At 33.7% G+C, this 18,157-nt stretch overlaps 1 pseudogene; it reads left to right on the top strand.

Annotated features, from left to right (window-relative positions):
• The first annotated feature begins 628 nt into the window (after nt 1-628).
• Nucleotides 629-6,755, top strand: LOC128158482 (uncharacterized; annotated as a pseudogene).
• Nucleotides 6,756-18,157: the final 11,402 nt, after the last annotated feature.

Below are 18,157 nucleotides of genomic sequence, written 5' to 3'. Positions count from 1 at the left end.
AAATGTGCTTGACAGCACCCCCCCCCCCCCCCGAGAAAAAAACCGAGTAAATATCAAATCATTTCTATAGAATGTTAAGACATTCGTAGTCTTGCTTAGAAATGCAATTTCAATTGCAATTTCCATTTCACGTTTACCCAAGTACAAAGCACGGGAAGTAACTCTAAATATTTAAAGCTGTCAGGTGACCACATTCCACAAAAGCTCAACCATGTTAGAATACAAGGTAGAAGAATAATCACGGTATGTACCGCTTTTCAACATCTGTTAGATTAATATATCAATTAAAACTACTGAGGTATATTTTTAGATGTAATGGAATATATATTTTAATTACGCCTAAAATAGAAATAACTAAAGCTCTGCATGATTAGGTATTAAAATAAAATATTCACTTTCACTTCTGAAAAGAACATTTTATATGATTACATTTGTACCAGTCTTCATGAGAAAGATAAAAGGAATAGTAGATTGATTACATGGCGTCCATGTTCATACTTATACATATACAAATTAAAAATTTTAGACATTATGAAGATTTGAAAAAATACATGAAAATTAATGGCTGTTGATACATGTGTTTTACCATATATAGTATAAATATTTGTTATCTATTTGTAGAAAAATCATGGATCCCCGTTCTAGTGCCCAGGATGTACACCGATGTGACCTTTGTGAGACCGCCATAGTACACAGATACTGTGACTTTTGGTCATGTCAACCTCTGCAAGCCCTGTGTAGTAGATCACATCTCAGATGGATATGACAAACATAAAATTGTCCCTTTCCAGGAACGAAGGTCGACCCTCATTTATCCGAATTGTGGAAAACATCCACAGAAAAAATGCGAATTGCAATGCAAGGAATGCGGCAGCTTTGTTTGTTCTTCCTGTATGGCATCTGATCAGCACAAGGGACATAGCTTTGTCGAAGTCACAGAGGTTTACAAAACAAAGAAAGACATTATTGAAAAAGATACGAAAGAGTGTGAAAACTTAATTTCTCCTAAATATGAGCAAATTGTCCTTGACTTGGAAAATCAGCTGGCCAACCTAGATGGAGGATATGAGAAACTTACAACAACAATGTCCAAACAAGGAGAGCAATGGCACAAAGAAATCGATATTGTCATCAACAAAATGAAGACTGAAATCAGCGAGATTAAAGTGAAACACAGAGACATTTTACAAAAACACTTGGATGAAATCAAACAGATACAGTCTCTCATAAAACAAACATTACTTGCTATTAAAGAAATTAAGAACTCCACTGAATTGGCCCGAACTATTAAGTACAGCTCTAAGATCAGAGAGTTCAGCAAGCTTCCACCCAAAGTTAAGGTAACACTGCCAACATTCATTCCAAAACCAATAGACCGTGAGAAAATGTATAGTTTGTTTGGACATATCACCCCATTATCAACTGCTTCAGAAGAAAATGTCTTGTCACCGAACCAACCCAACACTTCAGTGAGAGAACTACTGGATGAACCAGAGCTTGTTGCCACAATACAGACTGGGTATGAAAATCTAAGCAGTGTTGCCTATAGAAATGATGACAGGATATGGACCTTTGGGTTGTCCAATGAAATCAAATGCTTCAATGCTCATGGTTCACTCCAACAGACAATTGTTACAGAATCAAGAGAAGCGCCTTCTGATATAGCTGTAGAAATATGTAGGGATCTACTGTACTCAGATCTGAAAGTAGGGACAGTGAATAAAGTTAAAAATAAACAGACAGAAGAGATGATCAGATTACAGGGATGGAGGCCTGATAAGCTGTGTGTCACCTCTACTGGTGATCTCCTGGTTACCATGTTCAGTGAGGATTACACTCAATCCAAAGTTGTCCGTTACTCGGGGTTTACAGAGAAACAAACAATTCAATTTGATGATAAAGGTAAACCTCTGTATTCAGGGAATAGTTATACTAAATACATCACAGAAAACAGAAACCATGACATCTGTGTAGCTGACTATTTGGCTGGTGCAGTAGTGGTGGAATCAGGACGGGAAACTCAGATGGAGATACACCGGTCATTTCTCAGTTACCAAGAAAAAACCATTTAGACCTCGTGGTATCACGTCAGACAGTCAGAGTCGTATCCTAACAGCAGACATTAACAACCATTGTATCCACATTCTGGATCCGAATGGACAGTTTCTCCGTTACATTGATAACTGTGATCTGAAGTATCCTTTTAGTTTATGTGTGGACAATAATGACAATCTATTTGTGTGTGAGTTCAACAAAGGCTATGTGAAGAAAATTAAATACGTGAAATAGTTTCAAATTGAGTCATTGATGAAAACAAATTAGGAATTGACGAGTAAATCAGATCTGTTTTCTATTGAAATTGTTTTATTTTCCATTCTGAATATCATTATTTTTATTTATCAAAATTATACATCACTTACATGATTATAGGATGGAGATCAGAGGTGTATATTCTATAGGTTACGATGTAAAGATTTGAAATATTCTTATGTGTTATTCCTTTCAGGTCTCCCATATTTTCATGGATATTTACTGTATAGATTGATGCTTTCCAATCCGAATTCATGTTTATTCATTATTATTTTCTCTGAATTTTCTCTGAATATGTAATTATAAAAAATATAATCGTCGCATTAAAAAAAAATACTAAAACAATAAAATGCTTTCTTTGGTGATTCATGCAGGATATGAAGGTGACGAAATTGAAGAAAAAAATACATAACTCGTGTTATCAGGTGATGTAATTTTTTTCTGTAATGATCACTACCTTCATAATTCGCATGAATCATCAAAGAAAACATGTTATTGTTTATATTAACATCTTCTTTTTAACAAATGAATAAATTTATATTTTAAGTAAATTTAAAGTAAATTCTCTAATCATATAAATTACTGTTAATGTACACCAGTAAGTTAGCTTAAAGAAACAACTAAATCGTCGCCGGTTGGGAATTTTATTCTGACATCATCGTGCAGTCCGTGATTGGCTTTTTTAAGGTCGCTGTATATTTCGACAAATCGATGAACGCGGCGTGTATATTTTTTGTCTGACTGTTTCTATAGAGCTATAAATTAACTTCAAGTTTCAATAAGAAACAGAGGGAATTATACTCGGTAGATGTAAATATATACATGTATGAATTATTACATTAAAATTACATGATAATAAATTACATGTATTTTCTGCAATGTCGTCACCGCCATATCCCACATGAATCACAAAAGAAAGTATTTTATTGTTTAAGTGAAATTATTATTTTTGCCAGGTGTATTATACAAGCAAGTCGTATGTGTAAAACATTTTCATCATCAAAAACTGCTTAAATGCAGAATTTATTTTTAGTTTGGCAATGTATGTTTAAGCAATATTAATATCAAGAAGTGGAAAATGAAATTAAGAAATCAAGGAATAATTAGTATTTGCATCTTTGTTACATTCGGTATATATATATGTTTAAACACCTTTAATGGATGTTATTGACCAAAATAGCAAATGCAATCACATTATGTCAAAATCCCGCAAGGATATTACTTTTCATGTCAGTTTTTAAATTACGTATTTCTTCTTTTTCTGGCCCCAATTATAAATGATTTATTTATCTGACATATTTAGTCCTCATTAATGTGGAATTAAAAAGGAGCAATTGCACGTATGCCAAACGTCGTTAAAAGATCTTTATTTGACAGAAAAATACTAGATTAACGTATCATTTGATCTTTGATCATATTGCACCAAGGGTGATGTATTGCGTTAAAGCAAACATAAAAAAGATAAAAATAAATAAATTAATGTATCGAATGCTAAACATCCTCTTTAATTTTATTTTTAGGTGGGGGGTGGATGGCAAGTGTATTTTAATTGTATCTTGTACTTTTTTCTACAATTAATCTTCGTTTCAAAAACTGCGATCGAACGAGAGAGAGAGAGAGAGAGAGGAGAGAGAGAGAGAGAGAGAGAGAGAGAGAGAGAGAGAGAGAGGGGTGGAGGGGGGGGGGAGGGAGAGAGAGAGAGAGAGAGAGAAAGGAGAGAGAGAATCCTATCACTTTCTCTCTCTTTATCTCGTAGTCGCTCAATCTGTCACATTTGTCTTCGTTTGTCCATAAAAAACAGATATTTGTTCACCGTATGGAAAATTATTACATAAATATCTCAGTGTAAGTACATGTATGTACTGTTAATTTCCAGCTACAAAATGATCCTCACATTGTGAACCTAATAACTCTAATAATAAAATTCCGCTTAGTAACGTTAATAATGTGATAATAACTCATGGATAAAAAAGTTATAAACTTAGTATTGATTTTACCTCAAATGTCTTTAAAAGTAAATGAATGAACGTTTGATGATTTATATAATGGTTTATCGTTAAATGCTAATGTATTTATAATTAATCTGACCAAAAGTTTGATATAAATAAGACGCTTAATTAAGGTTCGTTAGATATATTTTACGTTTACTCGGAATTGCAGCTCCAAAGCCCGGTAAGTACATGTAGTTATCAATAACGAAAAATCTTTAGAAAGTAATGTTGTCTTTTTGTGCAATAAAAAAAAGCGCCAATCTCGTCTAAGTGGATTTTTTTTAACTCAGAGATACAGTTTAAATAAACGTACCAATTGTGTTATATTCAAATTGAATGATTATAAGTAAATTAATTATTATAAAAAACCTTCAAATCTCTACCCACAAAACCCATCCCTTTTCAGGAATAAAAAAATAACATTTGTGGTGTAAGCGAATGTGATCCTTAATGTTATTATTGTTTATCTGTTTATCTTTCAAATAGGCAAAATCCTTAATACTCGAATTCTTTGAATATACAATATATTTATAAAATCTTTTCGATAAAGTTTGATTTATACTATTATTATTACTCATAAACTTACTGCTAAACTACTGCATTTATATGAAATTATGTACGATTGAACGAAGCAACTTTTAACATATTTAAGAAACAACTAAACATAATTATGTGAAATGTTTTAACTAGAAGGTAACACTTTTTTCTTAATTAAAGATAACCTTAAAATTTGATAAGAGCATCGTGTTGTGCGCTCCTACCTTCGAGCATAATTAGTTTTCTTCGTGCGAATTTTGGTGAACAAAAAAAGTTTCAAATCAAAATATGTTTATGTTTAGAATACCTATATTTTAAAATTTGAACGCAATACAATGCCCATTGTATATTTTAACGACAATTAGTTTAGTATTTTTATATTAATGTTATAAGTTTCAACAAATTGGAAAGTATTTGTAAATCAATGAACGCTTAAAACTCTGAAAGAATCTAAAGGAGATACATGCAATTAAAATTATAATAGTTAGACGATTTAAGTCGTATCTAAATATAAAATAGCCTTGTTTGCAAGGCCTCTCGATTTTGCAAGATAATGGAACTAGCCTAAACACAAAGTCGGTAATTATGCAAAAAGCTGAGGTTATTCATAATGTAACGCCTGTAAATTCTATGATAAAGATTATCAAAGCGTGTTTTCGCTCAGTGTAAACCGGTCGATCCCAAAAATACTCCTATTTCGTACATGTTTTCGGGACATCCGAAAACGGCACCTGCTTATTGTCCTAATTTAAGGTGGTAAGGGACACCTGTCAATATTAATATGGATAAAAGAACACAATAATCAATATACTTTCACCGTTTAAGAATTTTTAAAGGACTATATATACTAGCGGAAAAAAGAAACTGTGCATTATAAAATTTAGTATAATTTTTTTTCATACCTATTGCTTGTATTTTTAAAATTTAAACAATCAATAATGGTAGTGTTTTTGACAATATCGGATGGTAACCGTCCGGGTGCACGGGCTTTTTCATGGTTAGTGAGCACCTATTGTTTATTGAAGAATTTGTACGCACGAGTTTTACGGGCCAATACTATTTGGAATAAGAACTATAAAGGATTTGTTTAAACTTTTTTTGTTAAGGAAATCACTTTAGTTTCAACAAAATTTACCCCTATGTCATGCCACGACTCAACGAAAACCAACGTAATCGTGTATAAACATTTTATTTATTAAATGACCCGAACACCTTTAAAATGCGCGCAGTTTAGCAAATGAAGAAGAAATTTCGGAGCTACATTTATATGTGATTGCATGACTGAAATTTTAGGGCGATTCGCTGCTGAATCTCCAGTACATTCGGGACTTTAGAATAAGGACCCGACCCCCGGGTCCCACCATTTCAGAGTTGTCCGCCATCTTCTATGACACTAAGCATCCTTTTTATCCCAGATAAGTCGCATAATATTCACTGATATTCGGGTTGTCAATGAACGCCTGTTGGTTTGGTGCGGAAAAAGGGGGTGGAGTGGGCGGGGGGGTGTGCACGAAGGTATTTGACGACTGTCATGCTTTTATCAATCGCAACTCCTCGGGCGTCTCCCACTGTTTTTTTTTTACTTACATGTAGATGTACCAGAAAGGCCTTGGAAGTTGCGATGCATACATGTATGTTATATGTCCAATTTGTTATGAATTTTTAATTCATCCCCGACTTCGATAAATTAGTCATACATAGATAAATTAGTGATAAATATTTTTTATATAAAGAAATTTAATGATTAACAGTTAACATATTTTCGATGTTTTAGAATAATTATTCTATACACAATCTTTGATATATTAGATAACAAATGTGAATAGTGTTGATCGTCCATCATTTCTGTGTTTCAGACCAAGAGCCACCAGTCGAAAAGTGAGAAATCTCCCCCCGCCAGACCGAGAGGGCATTTGAAGAAATTATCTAAACCTTCTATGTGTACAACTGATATTGATAACATACTAAAAATCAATAAATAAGATTTATCCTCATTATTTGACAAAGATCAATTAGTTATTTTCTTTATGAGAATATTTGTGTTCTGGGACAGCAGGCAAGTAGCACCGTTTTTGAAAGTTGGGGGGGGGGGGGGCAGAATTATCCAAAATATCTTGACAAGCAAAAAAAAAAAGTTTTCCAAAATCTTCAAAATCCTAATCCGTGGGGTGGGGGGGTATATCTATAACTTCAATTTCACTTTTTTCATACTCCCAAAAAGGTGGGGGGGGGGGGGGGGGCAACTCCATGATAATTCAATTTTTTATATAAAAAAAAAAATATAAGTTGCTGCGAGAGAAAGTGTGGTGGGGGGGGGGGGGGGGGGGAGTGAGGGCTGGACTCCCCCCCCCCCTCCCCGCCGATGCTACGTGCCTGGACAGGTTGAGAAGAAATGCAATAACAGTTTATTTCAACTTCCTTTGCTTCAATTTTTTCAACAAAAAGCAGAACTCAGTCTTACACGAAAAGATTCTGCATCAAGTGACGTGCATCTCCCATTTCAAATTCATTGATCTTTCCGTACAGGGTATATACATGTACTTTATAGATATTATGAATCACTTTTTACAATATAGCCAATATCAGGTTAATAATTAATTATTTGGTGTTAACAGAATAGAAATTATGTAAAAAAAAAAAAAAAAAAAAAAATACAAAACATTTGCTTCATAAAAGTTTCTATTTACAGATAAAGTTATAAAGTACATGTATGGCGACTTTGACAGGGTGTCTAATGACAGCACCATTTTAGTATATTATGGTTTACTTCCGGGAATTTCAAATAGGTAGCTATAATGGCAAAATTATATTCAATGGAAATATTATCGTCACCGAATTAATCCACGTTGTCTGGTGTATGCTTATATTCAAGAATCGACTAAGGGTGTTATATATAGAATTTTCAAAACAAATTTTGAATGTGAACGCTATTTACTCTTGTTACCCAGTAATTAAGAAAAATATTAGTCAAGTTTAGAACTACAAATCATCATATTCCTGCTGAAATAGGAAAGTGGGGTACCTGTTGAAAGATGTAAACGTCATTGTAATTTGTGTAGTTGTAACAAAATTGGTGATGAATTTCATGTTGTATTAGAATGCAAGACATTAAGTAAATTATGAAGTCAGTTTTTTAGACACCTATTACTTTTCTTCTCCTAACACTAAAAAGTTCTATGAAATCATGTCCTCATTTAACTATAGTAAATTAAGAAAATTGTGTTTTTTTATTTCAGAAAATTAATCAAACTGTTCGTTCACCCCCACTTATTTTCTTGACCTTTACAACTGTATTGTAAATATATATAAATGGGTTTGGTCTTCTTTATGCACCTCTTGTAACATTATATGATGTTGAGTGAAAAAAAATAAACTGAAACTGAACTGATTATTTTAAAATTGATACCACCACCTCCCCATCGTCTCTAGTCACAGTTTGAAAACAGACACGTAATATCGGTTTTGAAAGTAGCTAGGGTGGGCACGGTGGGGCCTTCTTGAGGATTAACAACTAAAATGAGAGATAAATGTCACTGTTTTCTGCTTTCTAACATGCTTAAATTTCACCAAACATAGATCTTTGTATGACACCCATATGATAAAAGTATCGAAGAGAGCACTGATTATTTTACATAGAGAATTGAGCAGTCGAAATATAATGTATAACAGTGTCTTAAGTTTGAACTGTAGCAATTTCCAAATAAACCATTTCGTTCCGAATTCTTTCCTAGTTCTACCTTGGTGTAGTCGCGGTTTTCAAAAAAGAAAGGTCAAACCCCGGCCCCTGTGTTGCTAAACGTATGGTATTAACGACTGGTAAACATTCACTGGTACAAATTATTTTCAATTTTATTATTTTTCGAATTTTGTCCAATTTAGATTTAAAGTAGACAAGTTTTTTTTAATTTTTCTTTCAGTACAGTAAATCTACAGAAAATGACAACACGAAGGCAGGTAAAGCAATAAACTTATTCTTCTGCTTCAGGTACATGTAATAGGAAACAAGAATGAAGCTATTACATTTGCCAAAAAGAAACCAAATAAAGTAATACCTATCACACATTAAATGAATGACTCGCATAGATTCTATATATTACGCGAGTACTTAATTCCGCGATCCCGCTGGTTTGTATCAAATCGCGAGAATATAAAATCGCAAACGTTGAACTTTTCTCCTTATTTCTCATAGTTTTCAACTCTCAGAAAATAATAGCGAGATTTTAAAATCCGCCAAGGATGCTTCTCGCGATTTTACGCCGATATTAATTCGTCGCGTTTAATTAGGAATTTACAGAACTAATACTAGTGCGGTTCAGTAACAGAGAGAGAAGAAAACGAAACACTAGTAAATACATGTAATCGATTGTTGCATTTCACTAACCTTTTCTTGAATCACAAACCCTAGTCCCCATGACCATTAATTCCCTGGATTATAATTAACTGTAACCACAAATAACTTAAGAACAAAGAATGTCATGCGTGAATTCAGAAGGGGGGATATTAAGGGATGATCATGTTTGCCGGGTGGTAGGGGGGCGTGGAGTCCAAAACCTATTTTCGGTAATTTTACCATATGTTAGAATTTACCTGGATGGAGTGGGGATGGTGTCCCCCTCCTCTATCTTTGCGCATGAGATTGAGACAATCTTCACTGCACTGTATGGGACTCCAACTCTTCATGATCTTCTATTAATCACACCTTCCCTGAGAAGAAAACTGCATACGAGTTCACCTTTATTAACTGTAATAGCTATAATAAATATCATAGGCGTCGGAACAGGGTGGGGGTGGGGGCTAGGGGGGGATTTTATTTTGCACTTTTTCTGCAAAGTTAGGCAAAGTTAGACCAAACCATCAGGAACATAGCATCATAGAGGGTTCAGCCGGAAACATAATTGTTCATAAATTTATGAAATATTGAGAAGTTGGAGTCATAGGCACACTAGCCCCCCCCCCCCCCCCCCCCCCCCCCCACCATCACGGATTAGGATTTTCATGACTTGGGGAAAACATTTTTGGTAGAGAAGAATTTTTTTTTGAAACTATGGGTATACCCCCCTCCCCCAGATTAGGATTTTTATGATTTTGGGAATTATTTTTTGCGGGGTTTTTGTGATCGACTTCGGCCGGTCACTACTGTGTCCATATGAGGCATCCGGCAATGGTTCCACGTGCGCACACATTCTGCTTGCATAAGTAGTTCTTATAAAAACTTTAAGTTTGGTTTAGTATATATAATATATATTATAACATTTTACTCAGTTTTATTTCAATTCATTTACCTTAAGAGCTGCAAACATACATAAAATACAGTTCGACCTGTTAATTCAAGAATGCACATTTTGTCTCACGCGTAAGAATTTCGATCGAAAGATTCATTTAGCAATGCAGCTGACCTCGATGAACTGACCTCAATCATAAGAAGATGCTCCAAGAACTGACCTCGATCTACTGATGTTGCATAATAGTAGCTAGGAAGACGACTTGATTTATAAACAAGGTTACGTTAAAATGCGACCTCAATAACAAGTTATAATGGCATTCAATGTTTTTCAGTCGCATTAATCTTTGTATACGTGTTAATGCCCTTTGAGGATCCCTACTCAGTATTCTGAAGAAGAAGAAGATATATTAATATTTCAATAATTACGTTAAAAATATAAAACTAGACAATTAACCCTTTCGCTGCCAACGTAAATGTTTGAATTGCCAAATATGTAACGTCACTGGTATATGACGTTACAAAATTTATGACGTTATAATATAATGCGGGGCTTTTCGCGTCAAATCGACTTATTGACGTTAAGCGCACCTGTTTAACTCATCGTATTATAAATAGATTTTTTTTAAAATTACATTTAATAATAAATTAAAAGTTAATTTGAAATGAAAAACGCAAATGTTTATCTGATATATATGTACCTTTTCATTGGGTTTTGAAAATTTAACTTTGAAAAGAAAATATCGTTCAATCATTTTTTTTACCAAAGCATTTTTCTTGTACTTAATGATCATTCATCAAATTGTTCATATAAAGCCGTTTAAGAAGAGCTTGGACTGTGAGCAATTTGACTCCAGTTTGATGAAGGCGGAATATACTCATAGGTATCTGATATGAATGCATTAAACGCAACGACACTTGTCAGACTAAATCTAGGGGTGCATATTTTATTTAATAAAACAGCGTCAACTTTTGTAAGAAAAAACAAAAAAGAACTTTCTGATTTTGAAAGTCTATGAATCACGGCTGCTAAATGTAATCGATCGCATGCATAACCAACGATTATGTACAGAAAACAAAAGATATTTATTTCTGGTTGTGATTAAGCCACGAACATTTAATTTTACATACAAAGATGGTTAGTTGACTTGATGCAGGCAATTAATACAGATAGAAGAATGTATTACTATGGGTAATTCTTTTTCTATAATGTTACATACATGTAATATGCCCGAAGTTGATTTTTGTTCTGTAGCGAGGGTATAGTGCGAATATGATGTTACAATATCATGTTCAACGGAAGAAATTTGTATTTATTTCATTCTAACCTTAATGTGTAATGTTTATCATTATTTCTCAATAGCGAACAATATTGGACTTTTATTTATGTTTTATTTAGCTAAAAAAAACGAGGTACGACAAATGACGTCAAGTTGATTATGCAAGCACTTCTTAAGTTATGAAAGAATTTAGATTATGCATAAGAATAAGAAAGAAAAGTTTAAATGATATATAAAAACGTGCGAATAAATAATGAGTTTTTCTCAGCGATTCAGATAAAATGGCTACCATTTTTTGACAGCTTGTTTTGCTGAGCAAACTATAGTTCGTTACATCCCACCGAAAAACAAAGCACTTTTAAAATTGTAAAATGGCGCAAATAAATATTGTCATTGCGTGCTAATAGTTTTTTTTTAGCTCACCTGAGCTGAAAGCTCAAGTGAGCTATTCTGATCACATTTTGTCCGTCGTCCGTCTGTCCGTCTGTCCGTCTGTCCGTCCGTCCGTCTGTCCGTCTGTCCGTCTGTAAACTTTTTACATTTTGAACTTCTTCTCTAAAACTGCTTATCCAATTTCAACCAAATTTGGCACAAAGCATCCTTATGGGAGGGCGAATATAAATTGCAAAAATTAAAGTCCGATCTGTATTCAAAGCGGAGAAAACCTTGAAACTGTAGAAAAAGGGGGGTGCATTTTTAAAAATCTTCTTCTCAAGAACTACCGAGGCAAATTCAACGTAGTTTAGCATAAATTATCCTTATGGGAAGGAAAATATAAATTGCAAAAATTAAGGGGTAATTTTGTTTCAAATCGAAGTTATTACGAAAATAATAATAAAGGAAAGGCGTGTTTCAATCGGGCTCGGCATCCGGTAAAATGGGTAGGCAAGACTTGGCCTGGGCAAAACAAAAGATTGGCAGTTATTAATCTGCCAATCTCATTAAAATTTCAGGATATTTGATGGACTAGTATATTTGTATTCACTGTAGATATTGCTGCAAAATGATGCGTATTTGGAATTGACGATTGCCGATCTGCCCCGGCATTTATTTTGCCACGGCCCGGATTTGCATACCCATTTTACCAAGACTCGTATTCCATACTTCTAAAACGAGGTTCTTTGTTTAAAGCAGCCATGACATTATACGAAAAAGGGTCGATCTGACTATGATGAATTTGCTCGTTGTGCAACAGTTCGCGTATGAAGGGAAGTTTTGAAACATGAAAAATATATTGGTGCCGATTTTGTGAAGTAAATTGAGGCTAAATATTTCAATGCGTTGACAGTTTTTACACATGACGTTGGTGTTAGCTTGTTCTGACTTTCGTTTCGTTTTCATTATTTATGCTTTGTAACCTGGAAACCATCGTCTGTATTTCGTGATTTTTACGTATCAAATCAATCAGAGACTTCGGTAAATCAAACAGTTACGTTAACTGTTTACCTGCGCAAATTAAGCAAAATCTGATGTAGGGGTACTGAAATACAATTCATTCTATCGGTAATTCGGCATTATCTTTTGCGTAATGGTAGATTAATGCAATAGGTTTTGCTGAGATGCTCGGCATTTTCTCTAGTTTATTCAGTTTTAATAGAGTTTGATATCGCTTACGGAAATATGTAGGTATATCCATGTATATATATATGATTCATTTCGAAAAAATAAATTGTGTTCTTTATTTGTTATACATGTAGTGCATGTTGTTTACAATTTCTATTTACTAACCATATTTGAGTGTTAAGCTTCGAATTATAAGCAAGATACAGAGATTTGCTCACAATTCTATGTTTGTACACAGATCTTAAAAGCTAAAGATTAAAAAAGTATAAAAAATTGTCAATATTTATTACGAAAATTTTCAAAATCTGTTCTTCCAGAAACCAACTTATTAAATTGTAAACTTAACCTTTTTAGCTCACCTGAGGATGGGGCCACAATGGGGGGTCGAAGTTTAACATGAATATATAGAGTATCTCTTTAGAAATCTTCTTCTCAGAAACTAATCGGCCAGGAAAGCTGAAACTTGTGTGGAAGCATCCTCAGGTAGTGTAGATTCAAAGCTGTGAAAATCATGACCCCTGGGGGTAGGGTGGGGCCACAATGGAGGGTCGAAGTTTAACATATGAATATAAAAAGTAATTCTTTGAAAATCTTCTTCTCAGAAACTAATCGGCCAGGAAAGCTGACACTTGTGTGGATGCATCCTAAAGTAGTGAAGATTCAAATTTGTGAAAATCATGACCCCCGAGGGTAGGGTGGGGCAACAATAGGGGATCGACGTTTTACATAGGAATATATACAGTAAGTCTTTAAAAATCGTCTTCTCAGAAACTAATCAGACAGGGAAGCTGACACTTGTGTGGATGCATCCTCAGGTAGTGTAAATTTTAAAGTTGTGAAAATCATGACCCCCGGGGGTAGGGTGGGGCCACAATGGGGGATCGAAGTTTAACATAGGAATTTATACAGTAAATCTTTAAAAATCTTCTTCTCAGAAAATAATTCGCCGGCAAAGCTGGAACTTGTGTGGAAGCATCCTCAGGTAGAGTAGATTCAAAGTTGTGAAAATCATGACCCCTGGGGGTAGGTTTGGGCCACAATGGGGGATCGAAGTTTAACATATGATTATATACAGTAAATCTTTAAAAATCTTCTTCTCAGAAACTAATTAGCCAGGAAAGCTAAAACTTGTGTGGAAGCATACTCAGGTAGTGTAGATTCAAATTTGTGAAAATCATGACCCCTAGGGGTAGGTTTGGGCCACAATGGGAGGTCGATGTTTTACATAGGAATAAACAGAGTTATTCTTTAAAAATCTTCTTCTCAGAAACTTATCAGCCAGGAAAGCTGAAACTTGTGTGAAAGCATCCTCAGGTAGTGTAGATTCAAAGTTGTGAAAATAATGATCCCCAGGGGTAGGGTGGGGCCACAATGGGGGGGGGGGGGTCAAAGTTTAACAAAGGAATATATAGGGTAAATCTTTAAAAATCTTCTCAGAAACTAATCAGCCAGATGATTCTTTATAATTGTTAAGACTTTGGCCCCAGAACAATTCTTTGGCCTCACGAGAAGGTTCAGAGTTTGATGTACGTTTATATCCCATATATAAACTATTGTTAAGGATCTTTTTTAGATCTGCAATACTCAACATATGATATGACTATAAAATCATCCTGTTAGAAAAGGGACTAATGATTATAAACATAAGAATATCCAGGGGAAAATGGATTTTATTTATACAGGATTTACATGAATTATTGTACATTGTCCAGATAGTTTGTATTATGACTCTATTGAGCTGATTTTATCATACCGCTTGTTCCTCAGGTGAGCGATGTGGCCCATGGGCCTCTTGTTCAATTATTAATACTGAGCAACTCGATCAAAAAAGTTATACACATGAAAATTATAACAGGATTGACGCAAGCTACAACAGCAATGAGTTGAATTAAATTTAAAATAAGAAACAATAACGATAGCATGAAAGTGGTGTTTAGTTTAGCGAATCATTTATACGTATATAATATACATGTACAGTAAGTACAATAGACATTTATACTACCCAACACTAAAACACCTTCGCAGTGAATGACAATAGTTACATATACAATGCATGATAAATCGATATAGCTACATGGAATTAATTACATGAAAAAAAAATCTTTTCGGAATGAAGAAGAAACTTTAGTAAATCGGATAAACAAATCATACTTGACTTAAAGTTCAGTGATCTGTACACACGTACTTTTTGTTGTGATAATGAAAAATATGGATTTCGGCTTCCAAAATTATATTTTTTAATGACTAAGTCCTATCCAAAATTTATGAGGCATATTTCTGTTAAGGCAAGTGATAATTTTTCCATATTCTAAAACATTAACAGCCCCCCCCCCAAAAAAAAAACAACCAAACAAACAAACAAACAAAACAAGGTAAAATAACACTACATAAAAAGTAAAAGCTCTTTTTAAGAAATGCGTATTTTTAATTACGGGTAAAACTTCGTATAAATTAGCTTGAAGAATGATTTTAATTATTTATTTATGGATAAATATCAATTGAGGAGTACTGAGTATTATATCTAACGTGTACGATATTGGGCAAAAAATAATTTTCAACAAGTAAGTGTCTAAATTATCGTATTTTTAAATATATATCTATTCTTATACAGGTACTTAACTAGTATATGAATTGCATTTAGAGATGTACTTGATTAATACCGAAATGGTTTTCAACCATAAACGCTATGAATAATACACAGTCAAATGTAATACGTTTACAGTCACCCATTCATCCTTGAAAATTGGATACTGTGGGCGTAGTCCCTTGGAAAAAATCAAGGTGTTCGTGATTGCATTGAATTTGATTTTCTTCGTATTATAAAATTGCCATGTACAAATTTTGATATTAATGAAACTCAATTTTTGTAAAGGACAGTAGGAATTTAATTATTCTTTCCATTCTAGAAATTGGATAAAAACATTTATTTACCCTAACATTAAGTTCAATCGATCAAAAGTTAACCGACAATTACTGCACACAGTTCAGGTCGCATTTTCATAGCTCTGTACAAGAGAACTATGGAATTTTTTCCTGCAAATCTCAGCACTTTTAGTGGGTGCTCTTTATTGCCAAATTTAGTAATACTCTCACACAAAGAACGACGATAATAAAAATAAATCGATTAATTATTTTGGTGAAATACGGTTATGTATAATTTGGAATATTTTTCCAAACAAATATTTAAACCCTTCAAGCAGACACTATTATATTTGTAGATTTTTGATTTTAGAATGACAGTAAATCTTCATTGCGTAAAAGAATTTTGAGCCTAGTTTTAGGGTTATTCTATAAGTCAAAATTCATCTTTACAAAAGATAATCTGTAATTGTAAATATTTCGAGAGTGTGGGATTTAGGAGTGAAGGACTCGTGTCTTAAAAACGACTGAGTACATTGCGTGCACATGCATGCGCCTTTCTTTTATATTATCTTACTTTCAATAAGTTTTTCAGCCAATCAGACTATGATTTTTTCTATCACTTCTCACAGAGAATTTGTCAAGAGCCTCCAAGCTACACACAGTCCCTACAGATTCAGCAGAGTTGCAAGCTTTTCATGATCCCATGTGTGGTTATATGCATTCATGAACGAGTAGCAAATTTCGAGTTTAAAATTTAATCTGCGACCGGATAACATCTCCTAGGCTACTCATTGACAAACACACTGAAGAGAGGAAAGTTTTTCCGCTATTCGAATTGATATAAATGGCGTTCATCGTAAAACTTGTGTACATGGAATTCATTTTTAATCCAATTTTGCAATCGGTTGTGGTAGCGCCATGTCACTAATTTCTATCTCGGTAATTTTACATCCCTACGAAACTGGCAATCCCATTCAAACGGATACACTATAGTCTTTCCCTAGTTATTGCTTCCATCACTTTTTAATGATTTTTAATAAAAATACACATACCTGTGAAAGAAATACAGTTGAAATCGATAAAAGGTAATATATCCAAGCTATCTTCATGGAACAATTATCATTTTTCACTCATAAAAGTTCAAAGGAACGGAAACAAACTTACGGAGATTTATAATGGGAAATGTTTACATCTTTTCTCAATTCGGAAGTTCTCAGGATACCTTGTGCAATTTTTCAGCGTTATCATCTGGGCTTATTAATGGTTAATGCAATGCAAAATCACCGTAGACTTCCTATTTTTGGAAGTGTATTGAAACCTGAAGCGGTAGAGGGGGCGTTTCATAACAGATAATCTGGACATTTTTCATATTAGTGGATGAACGTAGTTTGAGCACAAAGGTATTTATTATATATTATCGAAATATCAAGCAGAAAGTGGTGGAAGCAAAAACTCGGGACAGAGTTATAAATGTTCATATATTCTGTGACTAGTAAACGATATTAAGATTATTAATAGGGCGACTTTCCTAAAAAAAAAATCAGAAGATAATATGTTGTTGAAATATTGCTCTAGATCTCTCAAGAGAGAAAGAGAGAGTTAAGTATCGGATATAATCAATTTATGTTAACACGTACAGAATAGTCAAAATAATCTACCACCTAGAAAAACACTTGATTTAACTTGATCTCGATCTTAACACTAGTTGTCATGAGAACATTTAATCTTTAAGAATAATTTCAAAACTATGTATGCATTTTACGTTCCAATTAATTAACTTTAAAGATTTTGAATTATTTTCTCAAGGAACCCGACATGAATGAAATTGATAAATGACTAAGTTCTAAAAATAAATACAATTTTACGTGTGATAATAATTGAATGGCAAATAGCTATTTGAAAAAAGGTTTTTAATTATTTTAAAGGTGATAACAGATATAAGCACATGTAGACAAATATTTAAACAAAAAAATGCTTTCTTTGGTGATTCATGCGGGATATGAAGGTGGCTACATTGCAGAAAGAATACATAATTTTTATTGCAATGATCACTACCTTCATAACCCGCTTGAATCATCTACGAAAGCATTTAACTGTCTATATTTTACATCTTTCTTTTAAAAATAATATTAAATTGATTGTAAAAAGTAAGTAAAATCCACTATATTACAGTTAATGTACATCAATAAGTTAGCTAAAAGAAACGGTCAAATCGTCTCTCATGGGAATTTGAGTCTGACATCATCATGATAATTTCGTGCAGTCCGTGATTTCTCTTAGGTCGCTGTAGGTTTTGACCAATCCATAAACGGAGCGTGAATATTTAAAGTCCTGTCAGTTTCAGTCGATGAAGGCTCGACCAATCGATAAACGGGGCGCGTAGATTTCAGTCT

The sequence above is a fragment of the Crassostrea angulata genome, chromosome 8 (assembly GCF_025612915.1).
Source record: "Crassostrea angulata isolate pt1a10 chromosome 8, ASM2561291v2, whole genome shotgun sequence".
NCBI lineage: Eukaryota > Metazoa > Mollusca > Bivalvia > Ostreida > Ostreidae > Magallana > Magallana angulata.
The sequence above is the reverse complement of the archived record's forward strand: the minus strand, read 5'-3'. Positions and strand labels throughout refer to the sequence as shown.